We start from the raw sequence: 22,597 nt of genomic DNA on the forward strand, positions 1-22,597 counted from the left end.
GCCCTCATACGAGGACCAGAATACACAGATCCTAAGAAAAACACTAACATGTACAAAAATGGGCCAAGCCTCGCTTCGTGCCCTCTCCGCCGTAAAAAGTTCTGAGATCCCATGTAGAGCCAAGTCTGCCTTTTGTTCTCATTCAATCGCCAATTGAACAATTATGTTATAAATTAAGTCCTTTTCCTAATTAATAACCAATATTCTTTGACTCTATCATTATTATACATCTTTGTTCGTATCAAAAATATCGTGACTTGGCAATCGCAGATAAGTAATAATAAAAGGAAGTCGAGGGGATATTCACTAAATCGTTTATGGTCGAGGGGATATGTACAAGTTTATAAGATGAGTCATGCACAACCCTATGTACAAATTATATGGTGAGTTATGCATAACCCTATTTACAAGTTTATAAGGCGAGTTATGCATAACCTTAAGTACACCTGCGCTTGCCAAGTCACGATATTTTTGATACGAACAAAGATGTATAATAATGATAGAGTCAAAGAATATTGGTTATTAATTAGGAAAAGGACCTTATTTATAACATAATTGTTCAATTGGCGATTGAATGAGAACAAAAGGCAGACTTGGCTCTACATGGGATCTCAGAACTTTTTACGGCGGAGAGGGCACGAAGCGAGGCTTGGCCCATTTTTGTACATGTTAGTGTTTTGCTTAGGATCTCACTTCTTTTTGTAGACCCTCTCGTTATACTTCGGTAGTTATATTAAAACAAGACCCTCTCGTGGTACTTCGTTTGCCAATATAATCGCTAACGTTTGTCCATATTTACGCTGAATTACCCCTTTCGACCCGCAGAGAATATGCAATAAAGATAGTACGCGATATCCTAATAAAAGAATGTAGCATCAGTTACGACAGATTTCTATTAAACTACTACTCCTATTAGCTTTAATATATATTTAACTTTTGGTTAGCTTTGGACCATTACGTCCTTTCATCAAGAACACACACTATTTCTGTTGAAAAGACGGCAGCGCCATCTAGTTTTAAAATAAAGAACTTAATAACAATTTTATAAAAATTTCGGGATGTTTTAATTTTTCTGTGCTTTATAAAATAAATGAAAACTAAATCCTGAATTTTAAGTTTCTATCTCCTCTAGAAGTACCTTAGAATTTTGATGATCGGTGAGTGAGTGAGTGAGTGACAAAATAAGGTAAATTTCACCTGCGATATTTCGAAAAGTATATAGGGTAGGAACTTGAAATTTGAACACTATAGCTACGATTGACAGTCCTCGCTGCAAGCAAAACTTCAGACTTTTACCTGTATCCGTCACGAAGTTACAGTGGGCTTAAAAGTGCCACGAGTTGCTTCGAGAAAAGGATGTCAGTGCTCGACTTGGCTGGGAGCACTGCCGTGCTCCCAGATTCACATCATGAACGAAGAAAACTAAGTCCCTTGAGTTGGGCGCCTTAGACCGATCGGCCATCCTGACGTGGTTTTATGCAATTTGGACGTTTTATGAATTACATCTCTAACAGCTAATTTCTAAAAACATATCGTGTCAGAAGTGGGATTCGAACCCACGCCCTCATACGAGGACCAGAATACACAGATTCACATCATGAACGAAGGAAACTAAGTCCCTTGAGTTTGGCGCCTTAGATCGCTCGGCCATCCTGACGTGGTTTTATGCAATTTGGACGTTTTATGAATTACATCTCTAACAGTTAATTTCTTAAACATATCGTGTCAGAACTGGGATTCGAACCCACGCCCTCACACGAGGACCAGAATACACAGATTCAACTCGTGAACGAAGGAAACTTAAGTCCCTTGAGTCTGGCGCCTTAGACCGCTCGGCCATCCCGACTTGGTTATACGTCATTTGGACCGTTTAAAAATTACATCTATTCCAGTAAATTTCATAAAACATATCGTGTCAGAAATGGGATTCGAACCCACGCACACATACGAGGACCAGAATACACATATTCACCTCGCGAACGAAGGAAAGTAAGACCCTTGGGTCAGGCGCCTTAGACCGCTTGGCCATCCTGACGTGGTTGTACGTAGTCTAGACGTTTTATAAATTACATCTCTTCCAGGTAATTTCATAAAACATATCGTGTCAGAAGCGGGATTCGAACCTACGCCCTCATACGAGGACCAGAATACACAGATTCACCTCGTGAACGAAGGAAACCAAGCCCCTTGAAACTGGCGCCTTAGACCGCTCGGCCATCCTGACGTGGTTTTATGCAATTTGGACGTTTTATAAATTACATCTCTAACAGTTAATTTCATAAAACATAACGTGTCAGAAGTGGGATTCGAACCCACGCCTTCATACGAGGACCAGAATACACAGATTCACCTCGTGAACGAAGGAAACTAAGTCCCTTGAGTTTGGCGCCTTAGACCGGTCGGTAATCCTGACATAGTTTTATGAAATTTGGACGTTTTATAAATTACATCTCTTCCATTTAATTTCATAAAACATATCGTGTCAGAAGTGGGATTCGAAGGACCAGAATACACAGATTCACTTCGTGAACGAAGGAAACTAAGTACCTTGAGTCTTGCGCCTTAGACCGCTCGGCCATCCTGACGTGATTTTTTGCAATTTGGACGTTTTATAAATTACATCTATTCCAGTAAATTTCATAAAACATATCGTGTCAGAAATGGGATTCGAACCCACGCACACATACGAGGACCAGAATACACATATTCACCTCGCGAACGAAGGAAAGTAAGACCCTTAGGTCAGGCGCCTTAGACCGCTTGGCCATCCTGACGTGGTTGTACGTAGTCTAGACGTTTTATAAATTACATCTCTTCCAGGTAATTTCATAAAACATATCGTGTCAGAAGTGGGATTCGAACCTACGCCCTCATACGAGGACCAGAATACACAGATTCACCTCGTGAACGAAGGAAACCAAGTCCGTTGAGTCTGGCGCCTTAGACCGCTCGGCCATCCTGACGTGGTTTTATGCAATTTGGACGATTTATAAATTACATCTCTAACAGTTAATTTCATAAAACATATCATGTCAGAAGTGGGATTCGAACCCACGCCCTCATACGAGGACCAGAATACACAGATTCACCTCGTGAACGAAGGAAACTAAGTCCTTTGAGTTTGGCGCCTTAGACCGGTCGGTAATCCTCACATAGTTTTATGCAATTTGGACGTTTTATAAATTACATCTCTAACAGCTAAATTCTAAAAACATATCGTGTCAGAAGTGGGATTCGAACCCACGTCCTCATACGAGGACAAGAATACACAGATTCACATCATGAACGAAGGAAACTAAGTCCCTTGAGTTTGGCGCCTTAGATCGCTCGGCCATCCTGACGTGGTTTTATGCAATTTGGACGTTTTATGAATTACATCTCTAACAGTTAATTTCTTAAAACATATCGTGTCAGAACTGGGATTCGAACTTACGCCCTCATACGAGGACCAGAATACACAGATTCAACTCGTGAACGAAGGAAACTTAAGTTCCTTGAGTCTGGCGCCTTAGACCGCTCGGCCATCCCGACGTGGTTGTACGTAATTTGGACCTTTTAAAAATAACATCTATTCCAGTAAATTTCATAAAACATATCGTGTCAGAAATGGGTTTTCGAACCCACGCACACATACGAGGACCAGAATACACAGATTCACCTCGCGAACGAAGGAAAGTAAGACCCTTGGGTCAGGCGCCTTAGACCGCTTGGCCATCCTGACGTGGTTGTACGTAATCTAGACGTTTTATAAATTACATCTCTTCCAGGTAATTTCATAAAACATATCGTGTCAGAAGTGGGATTCGAACCCACGCCCTAATACTAGGACCAGAATACACAGATTCACATCATGAACGAAGAAAACTAAGTCCCTTGAGTTAGGCGCCTTAGACCGATCGGCCATCCTGACGTGGTTTTATGCAATTTGTACGTTTTATGAATTACATCTCTAACAGTTAATTTCTGAAAACATATCGTGTCAGAAGTGGGATTCGAACCCACGCCCTCATACGAGGACCAGAATACACAGATTCACATCATGAACGAGGGAAACTAAGTCCCTTGAGTTTGGCGCCTTAGATCGCTCGGCCATCCTGACGTGGTTTAATGAAATTTGGACGTTTTATGAATTACATCTCTAACAGTTAATTTCTTAAAACATATCGTGTCAGAACTGGGATTCGAACTTACGCCCTCATACGAGGACCAGAATACACAGATTCACCTCGCGAACGAAGGAAAGTAAGACCCTTGGGTCAGGCGCCTTAGACCGCTTGGCCATCCTGACCTGGTTGTACGTAATCTAGACGTTTTATAAATTACATCTCTTCCATTTAATTTCATAAAACATACCGCGTCAGAAGTGGGATTCGAACCCACGCCCTCATACGAGGACCAGAATACACAGATTCACCTCGTGAACGAAAGAAACTAAGTCCCTTGAGTCTGGCGCCTTAGACCGCTCGGCCATCCTGACGTGGGTTTTTGCAATTTGGACGTTTTATAAATTACATCTCTAACAGTTAATTTCATAAAACATATCGTGTCAGAAGTGGGATTCGAACCCTCGCCCTCATACGAGGACCAGAATACAAAGATTCACCTCGTGAACGAAGGAAACCAAGTCCCTTGAGTCTGGCGCCTTAGACCGCTCGGTCATGGTTTTATGCAATTTGGAGGTTTCATAAATTACATCTCTTCCAGTTAATTTCATAAAACATATCGTGTCAGAAGTGGGATTCGCACCCACGCCCTCATACGAGGATCAGAATACACAGATTCACATCATGAACGAAGAAAACTAAGTCCCTTGAGTTGGGCGCCTTAGACCGATCGGCCATCCTGACGTGGTTTTATGCAATTTGGACGTTTTATGAATTACATCTCTAACAGCTAATTTCTGAAAACATATCGTGTCAGAAGTGGGATTCGAACCCACGCCCTCATACGAGGACCAGAATACACAGATTCACATCATGAACGAAGGAAACTAAGTCCCTTGAGTTTGGCGCCTTAGATCGCTCGGCCATCCTGACGTGGTTTTATGCAATTTGGACGTTTTATGAATTACATCTCTAACAGTTAATTTCTTAAAACATATCGTGTCAGAACTGGGATTCGAACTTACGCCCTCATACGAGGACCAGAATACACAGATTCACCTCGCGAACGAAGGAAAGTAAGACCCTTGGGTCAGGCGCCTTAGACCTCTTGGCCATCCTGACGTGGTTGTACGTAATCTAGACGTTTTATAAATTACATCTCTTCCATTTAATTTCATAAAACATACCGTGTCAGAAGTGGGATTCGAACCCACGCCCTCATACGAGGACCAGAATACACAGATTCACCTCGTGAACGAAGGAAACTAAGTCCCTTGAGTCTGGCGCCTTAGACCGCTCGGCCATCCTGACGTGGGTTTTTGCAATTTGGACGTTTTATAAATTACATCTCTAACAGTTAATTTCATAAAACATATCGTGTCAGAAGTGGGATTCGAACCCTCGCCCTCATACGAGGACCAGAATACAAAGATTCACCTCGTGAACGAAGGAAACCAAGTCCCTTGAGTCTGGCGCCTTAGACCGCTCGGTCATGGTTTTATGCAATTTGGAGGTTTCATAAATTACATCTCTTCCAGTTAATTTCATAAAACATATCGTGTCAGAAGTGGGATTCGCACCCACGCCCTCATACGAGGACCAGAATACACAGATTCACATCATGAACGAAGAAAACTAAGTCCCTTGAGTTGGGCGCCTTAGACCGATCGGCCATCCTGACGTGGTTTTATGCAATTTGGACGTTTTATGAATTACATCTCTAACAGCTAATTTCTGAAAACATATCGTGTCAGAAGTGGGATTCGAACCCACACCCTCATACGAGGACCAGAATACACAGATTCACCTCGTGAACGAAGGAAACTAAGTCCCTTGAGTCTGGCGCCTTAGACCGCTCGGCCATCCTGACGTGGGTTTTTGCAATTTGGACGTTTTATAAATTACATCTCTAACAGTTAATTTCATAAAACATATCGTGTCAGAAGTGGGATTCGAACCCTCGCCCTCATACGAGGACCAGTATACAAAAATTCACCTCGTGAACGAAGGAAACCAAGTCCCTTGAGTCTGGCGCCTTAGACCGCTCGGTCATGGTTTTATGCAATTTGGAGGTTTCATAAATTACATCTCTTCCAGTTAATTTCATAAAACATATCGTGTCAGAAGTGGGATTCGCACCCACGCCCTCATACGAGGACCAGAATACACAGATTCACATCATGAACGAAGAAAACTAAGTCCCTTGAGTTGGGCGCCTTAGACCGATCGGCCATCCTGACGTGGTTTTATGCAATTTGGACGTTTTATGAATTACATCTCTAACAGCTAATTTCTGAAAACATATCGTGTCAGAAGTGGGATTCGAACCCACGCCCTCATACGAGGACCAGAATACACAGATTCACATCATGAACGAGGGAAACTAAGTCCCTTGAGTTTGGCGCCTTAGATCGCTCGGCCATCCTGACGTGGTTTTATGCAATTTGGACGTTTTATGAATTACATCTCTAACAGTTAATTTCTTAAAACATATCGTGTCAGAACTGGGATTCGAACTTACGCCCTCATACGAGGACCAGAATACACAGATTCACCTCGCGAACGAAGGAAAGTAAGACCCTTGGGTCAGGCGCCTTAGACCGCTTGGCCATCCTGACCTGGTTGTACGTAATCTAGACGTTTTATAAATTACATCTCTTCCATTTAATTTCATAAAACATACCGCGTCAGAAGTGGGATTCGAACCCACGCCCTCATACGAGGACCAGAATACACAGATTCACCTCGTGAACGAAGGAAACTAAGTCCCTTGAGTCTGGCGCCTTAGACCGCTCGGCCATCCTGACGTGGGTTTTTGCAATTTGGACGTTTTATAAATTACGTCTCTAACAGTTACTTTCATAAAACATATCGGGTCAGAAGTGGGATTCGAACCCTCGCCCTCATACGAGGACCAGAATACAAAGATTCACCTCGTGAACGAAGGAAACCAAATCCCTTGAGTCTGGCGCCTTAGACCGCTCGGTCATGGTTTTATGCAATTTGGAGGTTTCATAAATTACATCTCTTCCAGTTAATTTCATAAAACATATCGTGTCAGAAGTGGGATTCGCACCCACGCCCTCATACGAGGATCAGAATACACAGATTCACATCATGAACGAAGAAAACTAAGTCCCTTGAGTTGGGCGCCTTAGACCGATCGGCCATCCTTACGTGGTTTTGTGCAATTTGGACGTTTTATGAATTACATCTCTAACAGCTAATTTCTGAAAACATATCGTGTCAGAAGTGGGATTCGAACCCACGCCCTCATACGAGGACCAGAATACACAGATTCACATCATGAACGAAGGAAACTAAGTCCCTTGAGTTTGGCGCCTTAGATCGCTCGGCCATCCTGACCTGGTTGTACGTAATCTAGACGTTTTATAAATTACATCTCTTCCATTTAATTTCATAAAACATACCGTGTCAGAAGTGGGATTCGAACCCACGCCCTCATACGAGGACCAGAATACACAGATTCACCTCGTGAACGAAGGAAACTAAGTCCCTTGAGTCTGCGCCTTAGACCGCTCGGCCATCCTGACGTGGTTGTACGTAATCTAGACGTTTTATAAATTACATCTCTTCCAGGTAATTTCATAAAACATATCGTGTCAGAAGTGGGATTGGAACCCACGCCCTACTACGAGGAACAGAATACACAGATTCACCTCGTGAACGAAGGAAACTAAGTCCCTTGAGTCTGGCGCCTTAGACCGCTCGGCCATCCTGACGTGGTTTTTTGCAATTTGGACGTTTTATAAATTACATCTCTAACAGTTAATTTCATAAAACATATCGTGTCAGAAGTGGGATTCGAACCCACGCCCTCATACGAGGACCTGAATACACAGATTCACATCATGAACGAAGAAAACTAAGTCCCTTGAGTTGGGCGCCTTAGACCGATCGGCCATCCTGACGTGGTTTTATGCAATTTGGACATTTTATGAATTACATCTCTAACATCTAATTTCTAAAAACATATCGTGTCAGAAGTGGAATTCGAACCCACGCCCTCATACGAGGACCAGAATACACAGATTCAACTCGTGAACGAAGGAAACTTAAGTCCCTTGAGTCTGGCGCCTTAGACCGCTCGGCCATCCCGACTTGGTTGTATGTCATTTGGACCGTTTAAAAATTACATCTATTCCAGTAAATTTCATAAAACATATCGTGTCAGAAATGGGAATCGAACCCACGCACACATACGAGGACCAGAATACACATATTCACCTCGCGAACGAAGGAAAGTAAGACCCTTGGGTCAGGCGCCTTAGACCGCGTGGCCATCCTGACGTGGTTTTATGCAATTTGGACGTTTTATAAATTACATCTCTAACAGTTAATTTCATAAAACATATCATGTCAGAAGTGGGATTCGAACCCACGCCTTCATACGAGGACCAGAATACACAGATTCACCTCGTGAACGAAGGAAACTAAGTCCCTTGAGTTTGGCGCCTTAGACCGCTTGGCCATCCTGACGTGGTTGTACGTAATCTAGACGTTTTATAAATTACATCTCTTCCAGGTAATTTCATAAAACATATCGTGTCAGAAGTGGGATTCGAACCCACGCCCTCATACGAGGACCAGAATACACAGATTCACCTCGCGAACGAAGGAAAGTAAGACCCTTGGGTCAGGCGCCTTAGACCGCTTGGCCATCCTGACCTGGTTGTACGTAATCTAGACGTTTTATAAATTACATCTCTTCCATTTAATTTCATAAAACATACCGCGTCAGAAGTGGGATTCGAACCCACGCCCTCATACGAGGACCAGAATACACAGATTCACCTCGTGAACGAAAGAAACTAAGTCCCTTGAGTCTGGCGCCTTAGACCGCTCGGCCATCCTGACGTGGGTTTTTGCAATTTGGACGTTTTATAAATTACATCTCTAACAGTTAATTTCATAAAACATATCGTGTCAGAAGTGGGATTCGAACCCTCGCCCTCATACGAGGACCAGAATACAAAGATTCACCTCGTGAACGAAGGAAACCAAGTCCCTTGAGTCTGGCGCCTTAGACCGCTCGGTCATGGTTTTATGCAATTTGGAGGTTTCATAAATTACATCTCTTCCAGTTAATTTCATAAAACATATCGTGTCAGAAGTGGGATTCGCACCCACGCCCTCATACGAGGATCAGAATACACAGATTCACATCATGAACGAAGAAAACTAAGTCCCTTGAGTTGGGCGCCTTAGACCGATCGGCCATCCTGACGTGGTTTTATGCAATTTGGACGTTTTATGAATTACATCTCTAACAGCTAATTTCTGAAAACATATCGTGTCAGAAGTGGGATTCGAACCCACGCCCTCATACGAGGACCAGAATACACAGATTCACATCATGAACGAAGGAAACTAAGTCCCTTGAGTTTGGCGCCTTAGATCGCTCGGCCATCCTGACGTGGTTTTATGCAATTTGGACGTTTTATGAATTACATCTCTAACAGTTAATTTCTTAAAACATATCGTGTCAGAACTGGGATTCGAACTTACGCCCTCATACGAGGACCAGAATACACAGATTCACCTCGCGAACGAAGGAAAGTAAGACCCTTGGGTCAGGCGCCTTAGACCTCTTGGCCATCCTGACGTGGTTGTACGTAATCTAGACGTTTTATAAATTACATCTCTTCCATTTAATTTCATAAAACATACCGTGTCAGAAGTGGGATTCGAACCCACGCCCTCATACGAGGACCAGAATACACAGATTCACCTCGTGAACGAAGGAAACTAAGTCCCTTGAGTCTGGCGCCTTAGACCGCTCGGCCATCCTGACGTGGGTTTTTGCAATTTGGACGTTTAATAAATTACATCTCTAACAGTTAATTTCATAAAACATATCGTGTCAGAAGTGGGATTCGAACCCTCGCCCTCATACGAGGACCAGAATACAAAGATTAACCTCGTGAACGAAGGAAACCAAGTCCCTTGAGTCTGGCGCCTTAGACCGCTCGGTCATGGTTTTATGCAATTTGGAGGTTTCATAAATTACATCTCTTCCAGTTAATTTCATAAAACATATCGTGTCAGAAGTGGGATTCGCACCCACGCCCTCATACGAGGACCAGAATACACAGATTCACATCATGAACGAAGAAAACTAAGTCCCTTGAGTTGGGCGCCTTAGACCTCTCGGCCATCCTGACGTGGGTTTTTGCAATTTGGACGTTTTATAAATTACATCTCTAACAGTTAATTTCATAAAACATATCGTGTCAGAAGTGGGATTCGAACCCTCGCCCTCATACGAGGACCAGAATACAAAGATTCACCTCGTGAACGAAGGAAACCAAGTCCCTTGAGTCTGGCGCCTTAGACCGCTCGGTCATGGTTTTATGCAATTTGGAGGTTTCATAAATTACATCTCTTCCAGTTAATTTCATAAAACATATCGTGTCAGAAGTGGGATTCGCACCCACGCCCTCATACGAGGACCAGAATACACAGATTCACATCATGAACGAAGAAAACTAAGTCCCTTGAGTTGGGCGCCTTAGACCGATCGGCCATCCTTACGTGGTTTTGTGCAATTTGGACGTTTTATGAATTACATCTCTAACAGCTAATTTCTGAAAACATATCGTGTCAGAAGTGGGATTCGAACCCACGCCCTCATACGAGGACCAGAATACACAGATTCACATCATGAACGAAGGAAACTAAGTCCCTTGAGTTTGGCGCCTTAGATCGCTCGGCCATCCTGACCTGGTTGTACGTAATCTAGACGTTTTATAAATTACATCTCTTCCATTTAATTTCATAAAACATACCGTGTCAGAAGTGGGATTCGAACCCACGCCCTCATACGAGGACCAGAATACACAGATTCACCTCGTGAACGAAGGAAACTAAGTCCCTTGAGTCTGCGCCTTAGACCGCTCGGCCATCCTGACGTGGTTGTACGTAATCTAGACGTTTTATAAATTACATCTCTTCCAGGTAATTTCATAAAACATATCGTGTCAGAAGTGGGATTGGAACCCACGCCCTACTACGAGGAACAGAATACACAGATTCACCTCGTGAACGAAGGAAACTAAGTCCCTTGAGTCTGGCGCCTTAGACCGCTCGGCCATCCTGACGTGGTTTTTTGCAATTTGGACGTTTTATAAATTACATCTCTAACAGTTAATTTCATAAAACATATCGTGTCAGAAGTGGGATTCGAACCCACGCCCTCATACGAGGACCTGAATACACAGATTCACATCATGAACGAAGAAAACTAAGTCCCTTGAGTTGGGCGCCTTAGACCGATCGGCCATCCTGACGTGGTTTTATGCAATTTGGACATTTTATGAATTACATCTCTAACAGCTAATTTCTAAAAACATATCGTGTCAGAAGTGGAATTCGAACCCACGCCCTCATACGAGGACCAGAATACACAGATTCAACTCGTGAACGAAGGAAACTTAAGTCCCTTGAGTCTGGCGCCTTAGACCGCTCGGCCATCCCGACTTGGTTGTATGTCATTTGCACCGTTTAAAAATTACATCTATTCCAGTAAATTTCATAAAACATATCGTGTCAGAAATGGGAATCGAACCCACGCACACATACGAGGACCAGAATACACATATTCACCTCGCGAACGAAGGAAAGTAAGACCCTTGGGTCAGGCGCCTTAGACCGCGTGGCCATCCTGACGTGGTTTTATGCAATTTGGACGTTTTATAAATTACATCTCTAACAGTTAATTTCATAAAACATATCATGTCAGAAGTGGGATTCGAACCCACGCCTTCATACGAGGACCAGAATACACAGATTCACCTCGTGAACGAAGGAAACTAAGTCCCTTGAGTTTGGCGCCTTAGACCGGTCGGTAATCCTGACATAGTTTTATGCAATTTGGACGTTTTATAAATTACATCTCTTCCATTTAATTTCATAAAACATATCGTGTCAGAAGTGGGATTCGAAGGACCAGAATACACAGATTCACTTCGTGAACGAAGGAAACTAAGTACCTTGAGTCTTGCGCCTTAGACCGCTCGGCCATCCTGACGTGATTTTTTGCAATTTGGACGTTTTATAAATTACATCTCTAACAGCTAATTTCAAAAAACATGTCGTGTCAGAAGTGGGATTCGAACCCACGCCCTCATACGAGGACCAGAATACACAGATTCACATCATGAACGAAGGAAACTAAGTCCCTTGAGTTTGGCGCCTTAGACCGCTTGGCCATCCTGACGTGGTTGTACGTAATCTAGACGTTTTATAAATTACATCTCTTCCAGGTAATTTCATAAAACATATCGTGTCAGATGTGGGATTCGAACCCACGCCCTCATACGAGGACCAGAATACACAGATTCACCTCGTGAACGAAGGAAACCAAGTCCCTTGAGTCTGGCGCCTTAGACCGCTCGGCCATCCTGACGTGGTTTAATGTAATTTGGACGTTTTATAAATTACATCTCTAACAGTTAATTTCATAAAACATATCATGTCAGAAGTGGGATTCGAACCCACGCCCTCATACGAGGACCAGAATACACAGATTCACCTCGTGAACGAAGGAAACTAAGTCCTTTGAGTTTGGCGCCTTAGACCGATCGGTAATCCTCACATAGTTTTATGCAATTTGGACGTTTTATAAATTACATCTCTTCCATTTAATTTCATAAAACATATCGTGTCAGAAGTGGGATTCGAAGGACCAGAATACACAGATTCACTTCGTGAACGAAGGAAACTAAATACCTTGAGTCTTGCGCCTTAGACCGCTCGGCCATTCTGACGTGGTTTTTTGAAATTTGGACGTTTTATAAATTACATCTCTAACATCTAAATTCTAAAAACATATCGTGTCAGAAGTGGGATTGGAACCCACGCCCTCATACGAGGACCAGAATACACAGATTCACCTCGTGAACGAAGGAAACTAAGTCCTTTGAGTTTGGCGCCTTAGACCGATCGGTAATCCTCACATAGTTTTATGCAATTTGGACGTTTTATAAATTACATCTCTTCCATTTAATTTCATAAAACATATCATGTCAGAAGTGGGATTCGAACCCACGCCCTCATACGAGGACCAGAATACACAGATTCACCTCGTGAACGAAGGAAACTAAGTCCTTTGAGTTTGGCGCCTTAGACCGATCGGTAATCCTCACATAGTTTTATGCAATTTGGACGTTTTATAAATTACATCTCTTCCATTTAATTTCATAAAACATATCGTGTCAGAAGTGGGATTCGAAGGACCAGAATACACAGATTCACTTCGTGAACGAAGGAAACTAAATACCTTGAGTCTTGCGCCTTAGACCGCTCGGCCATTCTGACGTGGTTTTTTGAAATTTGGACGTTTTATAAATTACATCTCTAACATCTAAATTCTAAAAACATATCGTGTCAGAAGTGGGATTCGAACCCACGCCCTCATACGAGGACCAGAATACACAGATTCACATCATGAACTAAGGAAACTAAGTCCCTTGAGTTTGGCGCCTTAGATCGCTCGGCCATTCTGACGTGGTTTTATGCAATTTGGACGTTTTATGAATTACATCTCTAACAGTTAATTTCTTAAACATATCGTGTCAGAACTGGGATTCGAACCCACGCCCTCACACGAGGACCAGAATACACAGATTCAACTCGTGAACGAAGGAAACGTAAGTCCCTTGAGTCTGGCGCCTTAGACCGCTCGGCCATCCCGACTTGGTTGTACGTCATTTGGACCGTTTAAAAATTACATCTATTCCAGTAAATTTCATAAAACATATCGTGTCAGAAATGGGAATCGAACCCACGCACACATACGAGGACCAGAATACACATATTCACCTCGTGAACGAAGGAAACCAAGTCCCTTGAGTTTGGTGCCTTAGATCGCTCGGCCATCCTGACGAGGTTTTATGAAATTTGGACGTTTTATGAATTACATCTCTAACAGTTAATTTCTTAAAACATATCGTGTCAGAACTGGGATTCGAACTTTCGCCCTCATACGAGGACCAGAATACACAGATTCACCTCGCGAACGAAGGAAAGTAAGACCCTTGGGTCAGGCGCCTTAGACCGCATGGTCATCCTGACGTGGGTTTTTGCAATTTGGACGTTTTATAAATTACATCTCTAACAGTTAATTTCATAAAACATATCGTGTCAGAAGTGGGATTCGAACCCACGCCCTACTACGAGGACCAGAATACACAGATTCACCTCGTGAACGAAGGAAACTAAGTCCCTTGAGTCTGGCGCCTTAGACCGCTCGGCCATCCTGACGTGGTTTTATGCAATTTGGACGTTTTATGAATTACATCTCTAACAGTTAATTTCTTAAACATATCGTGTCAGAACTGGGATTCGAACCCACCCCCTCACACGAGGACCAGAATACACAGATTCAACTCGTGAACGAAGGAAACTTAAGTCCCTTAAGTCTGGCGCCTTAGACCGCTCGGCCATCCCGACTTGGTTGTACGTCATTTGGACCGTTTAAAAATTACATCTATTCCAGTAAATTTCATAAAACATATCGTGTCAGAAATGGGAATCGAACCCACGCACACATACGAGGACCAGAATACACATATTCACCTCGCGAACGAAGGAAAGTAAGACCCTTGGGTCAGGCGCCTTAGACCGCTTGGCCATCCTGACGTGGTTGTACGTAGTCTAGACGTTTTATAAATTACATCTCTTCCAGGTAATTTCATAAAACATATCGTGTCAGAAGTGGGATTCGAACCTACGCCCTAATACGAGGACCAGAATACACAGATTCACCTCGTGAACGAAGGAAACCAAGCCCCTTGAGTCTGGCGCCTTAGACCGCGTGGCCATCCTGACGTGGTTTTATGCAATTTGGACGTTTTATAAATTACATCTCTAACAGTTAATTTCATAAAACATATCATGTCAGAAGTGGGATTCGAACCCACGCCTTCATACGAGGACCAGAATACACAGATTCACCTCGTGAACGAAGGAAACTAAGTCCCTTGAGTTTGGCGCCTTAGACCGGTCGGTAATCCTGACATAGTTTTATGCAATTTGGACGTTTTATAAATTACATCTCTTCCATTTAATTTCATAAAACATATCGTGTCAGAAGTGGGATTCGAACCCACGCCCTACTACGAGGACCAGAATACACAGATTCACCTCGTGAACGAAGGAAACCAAGTCCCTTGAGTCTGGCGCCTTAGACCGCTCGGCCATCCTGACGTGGTTTTATGCAATTTGGACGTTTTATAAATTACATCTCTAATAGTTAATTTCATAAAACATATCATGTCAGAAGTGGGATTCGAACCCACGCCTTCATACGAGGACCAGAATACACAGATTCACCTCGTGAACGAAGGAAACCAAGTCCCTTGAGTTTGGCGCCTTAGATCGCTCGGCCATCCTGACGAGGTTTTATGAAATTTGGACGTTTTATGAATTACATCTCTAACAGTTAATTTCTTAAAACATATCGTGTCAGAACTGGGATTCGAACTTACGCCCTCATACGAGGACCAGAATACAAAGATTCACCTCGTGAACGAAGGAAACCAAGTCCCTTGAGTCTGGCGCCTTAGACCGCTCGGTCATGGTTTTATGCAATTTGGAGGTTTCATAAATTACATCTCTTCCAGTTAATTTCATAAAACATATCGTGTCAGAAGTGGGATTCGCACCCACGCCCTCATACGAGGACCAGAATACACAGATTCACATCATGAACGAAGAAAACTAAGTCCCTTGAGTTGGGCGCCTTAGACCTCTCGGCCATCCTGACGTGGGTTTTTGCAATTTGGACGTTTTATAAATTACATCTCTAACAGTTAATTTCATAAAACATATCGTGTCAGAAGTGGGATTCGAACCCTCGCCCTCATACGAGGACCAGAATACAAAGATTCACCTCGTGAACGAAGGAAACCAAGTCCCTTGAGTCTGGCGCCTTAGACCGCTCGGTCATGGTTTTATGCAATTTGGAGGTTTCATAAATTACATCTCTTCCAGTTAATTTCATAAAACATATCGTGTCAGAAGTGGGATTCGCACCCACGCCCTCATACGAGGACCAGAATACACAGATTCACATCATGAACGAAGAAAACTAAGTCCCTTGAGTTGGGCGCCTTAGACCGATCGGCCATCCTTACGTGGTTTTGTGCAATTTGGACGTTTTATGAATTACATCTCTAACAGCTAATTTCTGAAAACATATCGTGTCAGAAGTGGGATTCGAACCCACGCCCTCATACGAGGACCAGAATACACAGATTCACATCATGAACGAAGGAAACTAAGTCCCTTGAGTTTGGCGCCTTAGATCGCTCGGCCATCCTGACCTGGTTGTACGTAATCTAGACGTTTTATAAATTACATCTCTTCCATTTAATTTCATAAAACATACCGTGTCAGAAGTGGGATTCGAACCCACGCCCTCATACGAGGACCAGAATACACAAATTCACCTCGTGAACGAAGGAAACTAAGTCCCTTGAGTCTGCGCCTTAGACCGCTCGGCCATCCTGACGTGGTTGTACGTAATCTAGACGTTTTATAAATTACATCTCTTCCAGGTAATTTCATAAAACATATCGTGTCAGAAGTGGGATTGGAACCCACGCCCTACTACGAGGAACAGAATACACAGATTCACCTCGTGAACGAAGGAAACTAAGTCCCTTGAGTCTGGCGCCTTAGACCGCTCGGCCATCCTGACGTGGTTTTTTGCAATTTGGACGTTTTATAAATTACATCTCTAACAGTTAATTTCATAAAACATATCGTGTCAGAAGTGGGATTCGAACCCACGCCCTCATACGAGGACCTGAATACACAGATTCACATCATGAACGAAGAAAACTAAGTCCCTTGAGTTGGGCGCCTTAGACCGATCGGCCATCCTGACGTGGTTTTATGCAATTTGGACATTTTATGAATTACATCTCTAACAGCTAATTTCTAAAAACATATCGTGTCAGAAGTGGAATTCGAACCCACGCCCTCATACGAGGACCAGAATACACAGATTCAACTCGTGAACGAAGGAAACTTAAGTCCCTTGAGTCTGGCGCCTTAGACCGCTCGGCCATCCCGACTTGGTTGTATGTCATTTGGACCGTTTAAAAATTACATCTATTCCAGTAAATTTCATAAAACATATCGTGTCAGAAATGGGAATCGAACCCACGCACACATACGAGGACCAGAATACACATATTCACCTCGCGAACGAAGGAAAGTAAGACCCTTGGGTCAGGCGCCTTAGACCGCGTGGCCATCCTGACGTGGTTTTATGCAATTTGGACGTTTTATAAATTACATCTCTAACAGTTAATTTCATAAAACATATCATGTCAGAAGTGGGATTCGAACCCACGCCTTCATACGAGGACCAGAATACACAGATTCACCTCGTGAACGAAGGAAACTAAGTCATTTGAGTTTGGCGCCTTAGACCGGTCGGTAATCCTGACATAGTTTTATGCAATTTGGACGTTTTATAAATTACATCTCTTCCATTTAATTTCATAAAACATATCGTGTCAGAAGTGGGATTCGAAGGACCAGAATACACAGATTCACTTCGTGAACGAAGGAAACTAAGTACCTTGAGTCTTGCGCCTTAGACCGCTCGGCCATCCTGACGTGATTTTTTGCAATTTGGACGTTTTATAAATTACATCTCTAACAGCTAATTTCAAAAAACATGTCGTGTCAGAAGTGGGATTCGAACCCACGCCCTCATACGAGGACCAGAATACACAGATTCACATCATGAACGAAGGAAACTAAGTCCCTTGAGTTTGGCGCCTTAGACCGCTTGGCCATCCTGACGTGGTTGTACGTAATCTAGACGTTTTATAAATTACATCTCTTCCAGGTAATTTCATAAAACATATCGTGTCAGAAGTGGGATTCGAACCCACGCCCTCATACGAGGACCAGAATACACAGATTCACCTCGTGAACGAAGGAAACCAAGTCCCTTGAGTCTGGCGCCTTAGACCGCTCGGCCATCCTGACGTGGTTTAATGTAATTTGGACGTTTTATAAATTACATCTCTAACAGTTAATTTCATAAAACATATCATGTCAGAAGTGGGATTCGAACCCACGCCCTCATACGAGGACCAGAATACACAGATTCACCTCGTGAACGAAGGAAACTAAGTCCTTTGAGTTGGGCGCCTTAGACCGATCGGTAATCCTCACATAGTTTTATGCAATTTGGACGTTTTATAAATTACATCTCTTCCATTTAATTTCATAAAACATATCGTGTCAGAAGTGGGATTCGAAGGACCAGAATACACAGATTCACTTCGTGAACGAAGGAAACTAAATACCTTGAGTCTTGCGCCTTAGACCGCTCGGCCATTCTGACGTGGTTTTTTGAAATTTGGACGTTTTATAAATTACATCTCTAACATCTAAATTCTAAAAACATATCGTGTCAGAAGTGGGATTGGAACCCACGCCCTCATACGAGGACCAGAATACACAGATTCACCTCGTGAACGAAGGAAACTAAGTCCTTTGAGTTTGGCGCCTTAGACCGATCGGTAATCCTCACATAGTTTTATGCAATTTGGACGTTTTATAAATTACATCTCTTCCATTTAATTTCATAAAACATATCATGTCAGAAGTGGGATTCGAACCCACGCCCTCATACGAGGACCAGAATACACAGATTCACCTCGTGAACGAAGGAAACTAAGTCCTTTGAGTTTGGCGCCTTAGACCGATCGGTAATCCTCACATAGTTTTATGCAATTTGGACGTTTTATAAATTACATCTCTTCCATTTAATTTCATAAAACATATCGTGTCAGAAGTGGGATTCGAAGGACCAGAATACACAGATTCACTTCGTGAACGAAGGAAACTAAATACCTTGAGTCTTGCGCCTTAGACCGCTCGGCCATTCTGACGTGGTTTTTTGAAATTTGGACGTTTTATAAATTACATCTCTAACATCTAAATTCTAAAAACATATCGTGTCAGAAGTGGGATTCGAACCCACGCCCTCATACGAGGACCAGAATACACAGATTCACCTCGTGAACGAAGGAAACTAAGTCCTTTGAGTTTGGCGCCTTAGACCGATCGGTAATCCTCACATAGTTTTATGCAATTTGGACGTTTTATAAATTACATCTCTTCCATTTAATTTCATAAAACATATCATGTCAGAAGTGGGATTCGAACCCACGCCCTCATACGAGGACCAGAATACACAGATTCACCTCGTGAACGAAGGAAACTAAGTCCTTTGAGTTTGGCGCCTTAGACCGATCGGTAATCCTCACATAGTTTTATGCAATTTGGACGTTTTATAAATTACATCTCTTCCATTTAATTTCATAAAACATATCGTGTCAGAAGTGGGATTCGAAGGACCAGAATACACAGATTCACTTCGTGAACGAAGGAAACTAAATACCTTGAGTCTTGCGCCTTAGACCGCTCGGCCATTCTGACGTGGTTTTTTGAAATTTGGACGTTTTATAAATTACATCTCTAACATCTAAATTCTAAAAACATATCGTGTCAGAAGTGGGATTCGAACCCACGCCCTCATACGAGGACCAGAATACACAGATTCACATCATGAACTAAGGAAACTAAGTCCCTTGAGTTTGGCGCCTTAGATCGCTCGGCCATTCTGACGTGGTTTTATGCAATTTGGACGTTTTATGAATTACATCTCTAACAGTTAATTTCTTAAACATATCGTGTCAGAACTGGGATTCGAACCCACGCCCTCACACGAGGACCAGAATACACAGATTCAACTCGTGAACGAAGGAAACGTAAGTCCCTTGAGTCTGGCGCCTTAGACCGCTCGGCCATCCCGACTTGGTTGTACGTCATTTGGACCGTTTAAAAATTACATCTATTCCAGTAAATTTCATAAAACATATCGTGTCAGAAATGGGAATCGAACCCACGCACACATACGAGGACCAGAATACACATATTCACCTCGTGAACGAAGGAAACCAAGTCCCTTGAGTTTGGTGCCTTAGATCGCTCGGCCATCCTGACGAGGTTTTATGAAATTTGGACGTTTTATGAATTACATCTCTAACAGTTAATTTCTTAAAACATATCGTGTCAGAACTGGGATTCGAACTTACGCCCTCATACGAGGACCAGAATACACAGATTCACCTCGCGAACGAAGGAAAGTAAGACCCTTGGGTCAGGCGCCTTAGACCGCATGGTCATCCTGACGTGGGTTTTTGCAATTTGGACGTTTTATAAATTACATCTCTAACAGTTAATTTCATAAAACATATCGTGTCAGAAGTGGGATTCGAACCCACGCCCTACTACGAGGACCAGAATACACAGATTCACCTCGTGAACGAAGGAAACTAAGTCCCTTGAGTCTGGCGCCTTAGACCGCTCGGCCATCCTGACGTGGTTTTATGCAATTTGGACGTTTTATGAATTACATCTCTAACAGTTAATTTCTTAAACATATCGTGTCAGAACTGGGATTCGAACCCACCCCCTCACACGAGGACCAGAATACACAGATTCAACTCGTGAACGAAGGAAACTTAAGTCCCTTGAGTCTGGCGCCTTAGACCGCTCGGCCATCCCGACTTGGTTGTACGTCATTTGGACCGTTTAAAAATTACATCTATTCCAGTAAATTTCATAAAACATATCGTGTCAGAAATGGGAATCGAACCCACGCACACATACGAGGACCAGAATACACATATTCACCTCGCGAACGAAGGAAAGTAAGACCCTTGGGTCAGGCGCCTTAGACCGCTTGGCCATCCTGACGTGGTTGTACGTAGTCTAGACGTTTTATAAATTACATCTCTTCCAGGTAATTTCATAAAACATATCGTGTCAGAAGTGGGATTCGAACCTACGCCCTAATACGAGGACCAGAATACACAGATTCACCTCGTGAACGAAGGAAACCAAGCCCCTTGAGTCTGGCGCCTTAGACCGCGTGGCCATCCTGACGTGGTTTTATGCAATTTGGACGTTTTATAAATTACATCTCTAACAGTTAATTTCATAAAACATATCATGTCAGAAGTGGGATTCGAACCCACGCCTTCATACGAGGACCAGAATACACAGATTCACCTCGTGAACGAAGGAAACTAAGTCCCTTGAGTTTGGCGCCTTAGACCGGTCGGTAATCCTGACATAGTTTTATGCAATTTGGACGTTTTATAAATTACATCTCTTCCATTTAATTTCATAAAACATATCGTGTCAGAAGTGGGATTCGAACCCACGCCCTACTACGAGGACCAGAATACACAGATTCACCTCGTGATCGAAGGAAACCAAGTCCCTTGAGTCTGGCGCCTTAGACCGCTCGGCCATCCTGACGTGGTTTTATGCAATTTGGACGTTTTATAAATTACATCTCTAACAGTTAATTTCATAAAACATATCATGTCAGAAGTGGGATTCGAACCCACGCCTTCATACGAGGACCAGAATACACAGATTCACCTCGTGAACGAAGGAAACCAAGTCCCTTGAGTTTGGCGCCTTAGATCGCTCGGCCATCCTGACGAGGTTTTATGAAATTTGGACGTTTTATGAATTACATCTCTAACAGTTAATTTCTTAAAACATATCGTGTCAGAACTGGGATTCGAACTTACGCCCTCATACGAGGACCAGTATACACAGATTCACCTCGCGAACGAAGGAAAGTAAGACCCTTGGGTCAGGCGCCTTAGACCGCTTGGCCATCCTGACGTGGGTTTTTGCAATTTGGACGTTTTATAAATTACATCTCTAACAGTTAATTTCATAAAACATATCGTGTCAGAAGTGGGATTCGAACCCACGCCCTACTACGAGGACCAGAATACACAGATTCACCTCGTGAACGAAGGAAACTAAGTCCCTTGAGTCTGGCGCCTTAGACCGCTCGGCCATCCTGATGTGGTTTTATGCAATTTGGAGGTTTCATAAATTACATCTCTTCCAGTTAATTTCATAAAACATATCGTGTCAGAAGTGGGATTCGAACCCTCGCCCTCATACGAGGACCAGAATACAAAGATTCACCTCGTGAACGAAGGATACTAAGACCCTTGAGTCTGGCGCCTTAGACCGCTCGGCCATCCTGATGTGGTTTTATGCAATTTGGAGGTTTCATAAATTACATCTCTTCCAGTTAATTTCATAAAACATATCGTGTCAGAAGTGGGATTCGAACCCTCGCCCTCATACGAGGACCAGAATACAAAGATTCACCTCGTGAACGAAGGAAACCAAGTCCCTTGAGTCTGGCGCCTTAGACCGCTCGGTCATGGTTGTATGCAATTTGGAGGTTTCATAAATTACATCTCTTCCAGTTAATTTCATAAAACATATCGTGTCAGAAGTGGGATTCGCACCCACGCCCTCATACGAGGACCAGAATACACAGATTCACATCATGAACGAAGAAAACTAAGTCCCTTGAGTTGGGCGCCTTAGACCGA

At 43.0% G+C, this 22,597-nt stretch overlaps 10 non-coding genes across 10 annotated transcripts; all 10 read right to left on the reverse strand.

Moving 5' to 3' along the window:
* Nucleotides 1–4,355: 4,355 nt before the first annotated feature.
* TRNAL-CAA (transfer RNA leucine (anticodon CAA)) lies at nucleotides 4,356–4,477 on the reverse strand. The gene is made up of 2 exons: nucleotides 4,440–4,477; nucleotides 4,356–4,401 (listed from the first exon to the last, which is right to left on the reverse strand). It is a non-coding gene; the product is annotated as a tRNA-Leu (tRNA).
* An 815-nt stretch (nucleotides 4,478–5,292) lies between these two features.
* Nucleotides 5,293–5,414, reverse strand: TRNAL-CAA (transfer RNA leucine (anticodon CAA)). The gene is made up of 2 exons: nucleotides 5,377–5,414; nucleotides 5,293–5,338 (listed from the first exon to the last, which is right to left on the reverse strand). It is a non-coding gene; the product is annotated as a tRNA-Leu (tRNA).
* A 437-nt stretch (nucleotides 5,415–5,851) lies between these two features.
* Nucleotides 5,852–5,973, reverse strand: TRNAL-CAA (transfer RNA leucine (anticodon CAA)). The gene is made up of 2 exons: nucleotides 5,936–5,973; nucleotides 5,852–5,897 (listed from the first exon to the last, which is right to left on the reverse strand). It is a non-coding gene; the product is annotated as a tRNA-Leu (tRNA).
* Nucleotides 5,974–6,788: 815 nt separating this feature from the next.
* TRNAL-CAA (transfer RNA leucine (anticodon CAA)) lies at nucleotides 6,789–6,910 on the reverse strand. The gene is made up of 2 exons: nucleotides 6,873–6,910; nucleotides 6,789–6,834 (listed from the first exon to the last, which is right to left on the reverse strand). It is a non-coding gene; the product is annotated as a tRNA-Leu (tRNA).
* A 626-nt stretch (nucleotides 6,911–7,536) lies between these two features.
* Nucleotides 7,537–7,657, reverse strand: TRNAL-AAG (transfer RNA leucine (anticodon AAG)). The gene is made up of 2 exons: nucleotides 7,620–7,657; nucleotides 7,537–7,572 (listed from the first exon to the last, which is right to left on the reverse strand). It is a non-coding gene; the product is annotated as a tRNA-Leu (tRNA).
* A 1,202-nt stretch (nucleotides 7,658–8,859) lies between these two features.
* On the reverse strand, nucleotides 8,860–8,981 carry TRNAL-CAA (transfer RNA leucine (anticodon CAA)). Its single transcript has 2 exons — nucleotides 8,944–8,981; nucleotides 8,860–8,905 (listed from the first exon to the last, which is right to left on the reverse strand). It is a non-coding gene; the product is annotated as a tRNA-Leu (tRNA).
* Nucleotides 8,982–9,796: 815 nt separating this feature from the next.
* Nucleotides 9,797–9,918, reverse strand: TRNAL-CAA (transfer RNA leucine (anticodon CAA)). The gene is made up of 2 exons: nucleotides 9,881–9,918; nucleotides 9,797–9,842 (listed from the first exon to the last, which is right to left on the reverse strand). It is a non-coding gene; the product is annotated as a tRNA-Leu (tRNA).
* A 996-nt stretch (nucleotides 9,919–10,914) lies between these two features.
* TRNAL-AAG (transfer RNA leucine (anticodon AAG)) lies at nucleotides 10,915–11,035 on the reverse strand. Its single transcript has 2 exons — nucleotides 10,998–11,035; nucleotides 10,915–10,950 (listed from the first exon to the last, which is right to left on the reverse strand). It is a non-coding gene; the product is annotated as a tRNA-Leu (tRNA).
* Nucleotides 11,036–16,517: 5,482 nt separating this feature from the next.
* TRNAL-AAG (transfer RNA leucine (anticodon AAG)) lies at nucleotides 16,518–16,638 on the reverse strand. The gene is made up of 2 exons: nucleotides 16,601–16,638; nucleotides 16,518–16,553 (listed from the first exon to the last, which is right to left on the reverse strand). It is a non-coding gene; the product is annotated as a tRNA-Leu (tRNA).
* Nucleotides 16,639–18,012: 1,374 nt separating this feature from the next.
* On the reverse strand, nucleotides 18,013–18,134 carry TRNAL-CAA (transfer RNA leucine (anticodon CAA)). The gene is made up of 2 exons: nucleotides 18,097–18,134; nucleotides 18,013–18,058 (listed from the first exon to the last, which is right to left on the reverse strand). It is a non-coding gene; the product is annotated as a tRNA-Leu (tRNA).
* Nucleotides 18,135–22,597: the final 4,463 nt, after the last annotated feature.

The sequence above is a fragment of the Phalangium opilio genome, unplaced genomic scaffold (genome assembly GCF_054372755.1).
Source record: "Phalangium opilio isolate 3A_F unplaced genomic scaffold, DU_Popi_V2 ptg000106l_1, whole genome shotgun sequence".
In the NCBI taxonomy this organism is placed as follows: domain Eukaryota; kingdom Metazoa; phylum Arthropoda; class Arachnida; order Opiliones; family Phalangiidae; genus Phalangium; species Phalangium opilio.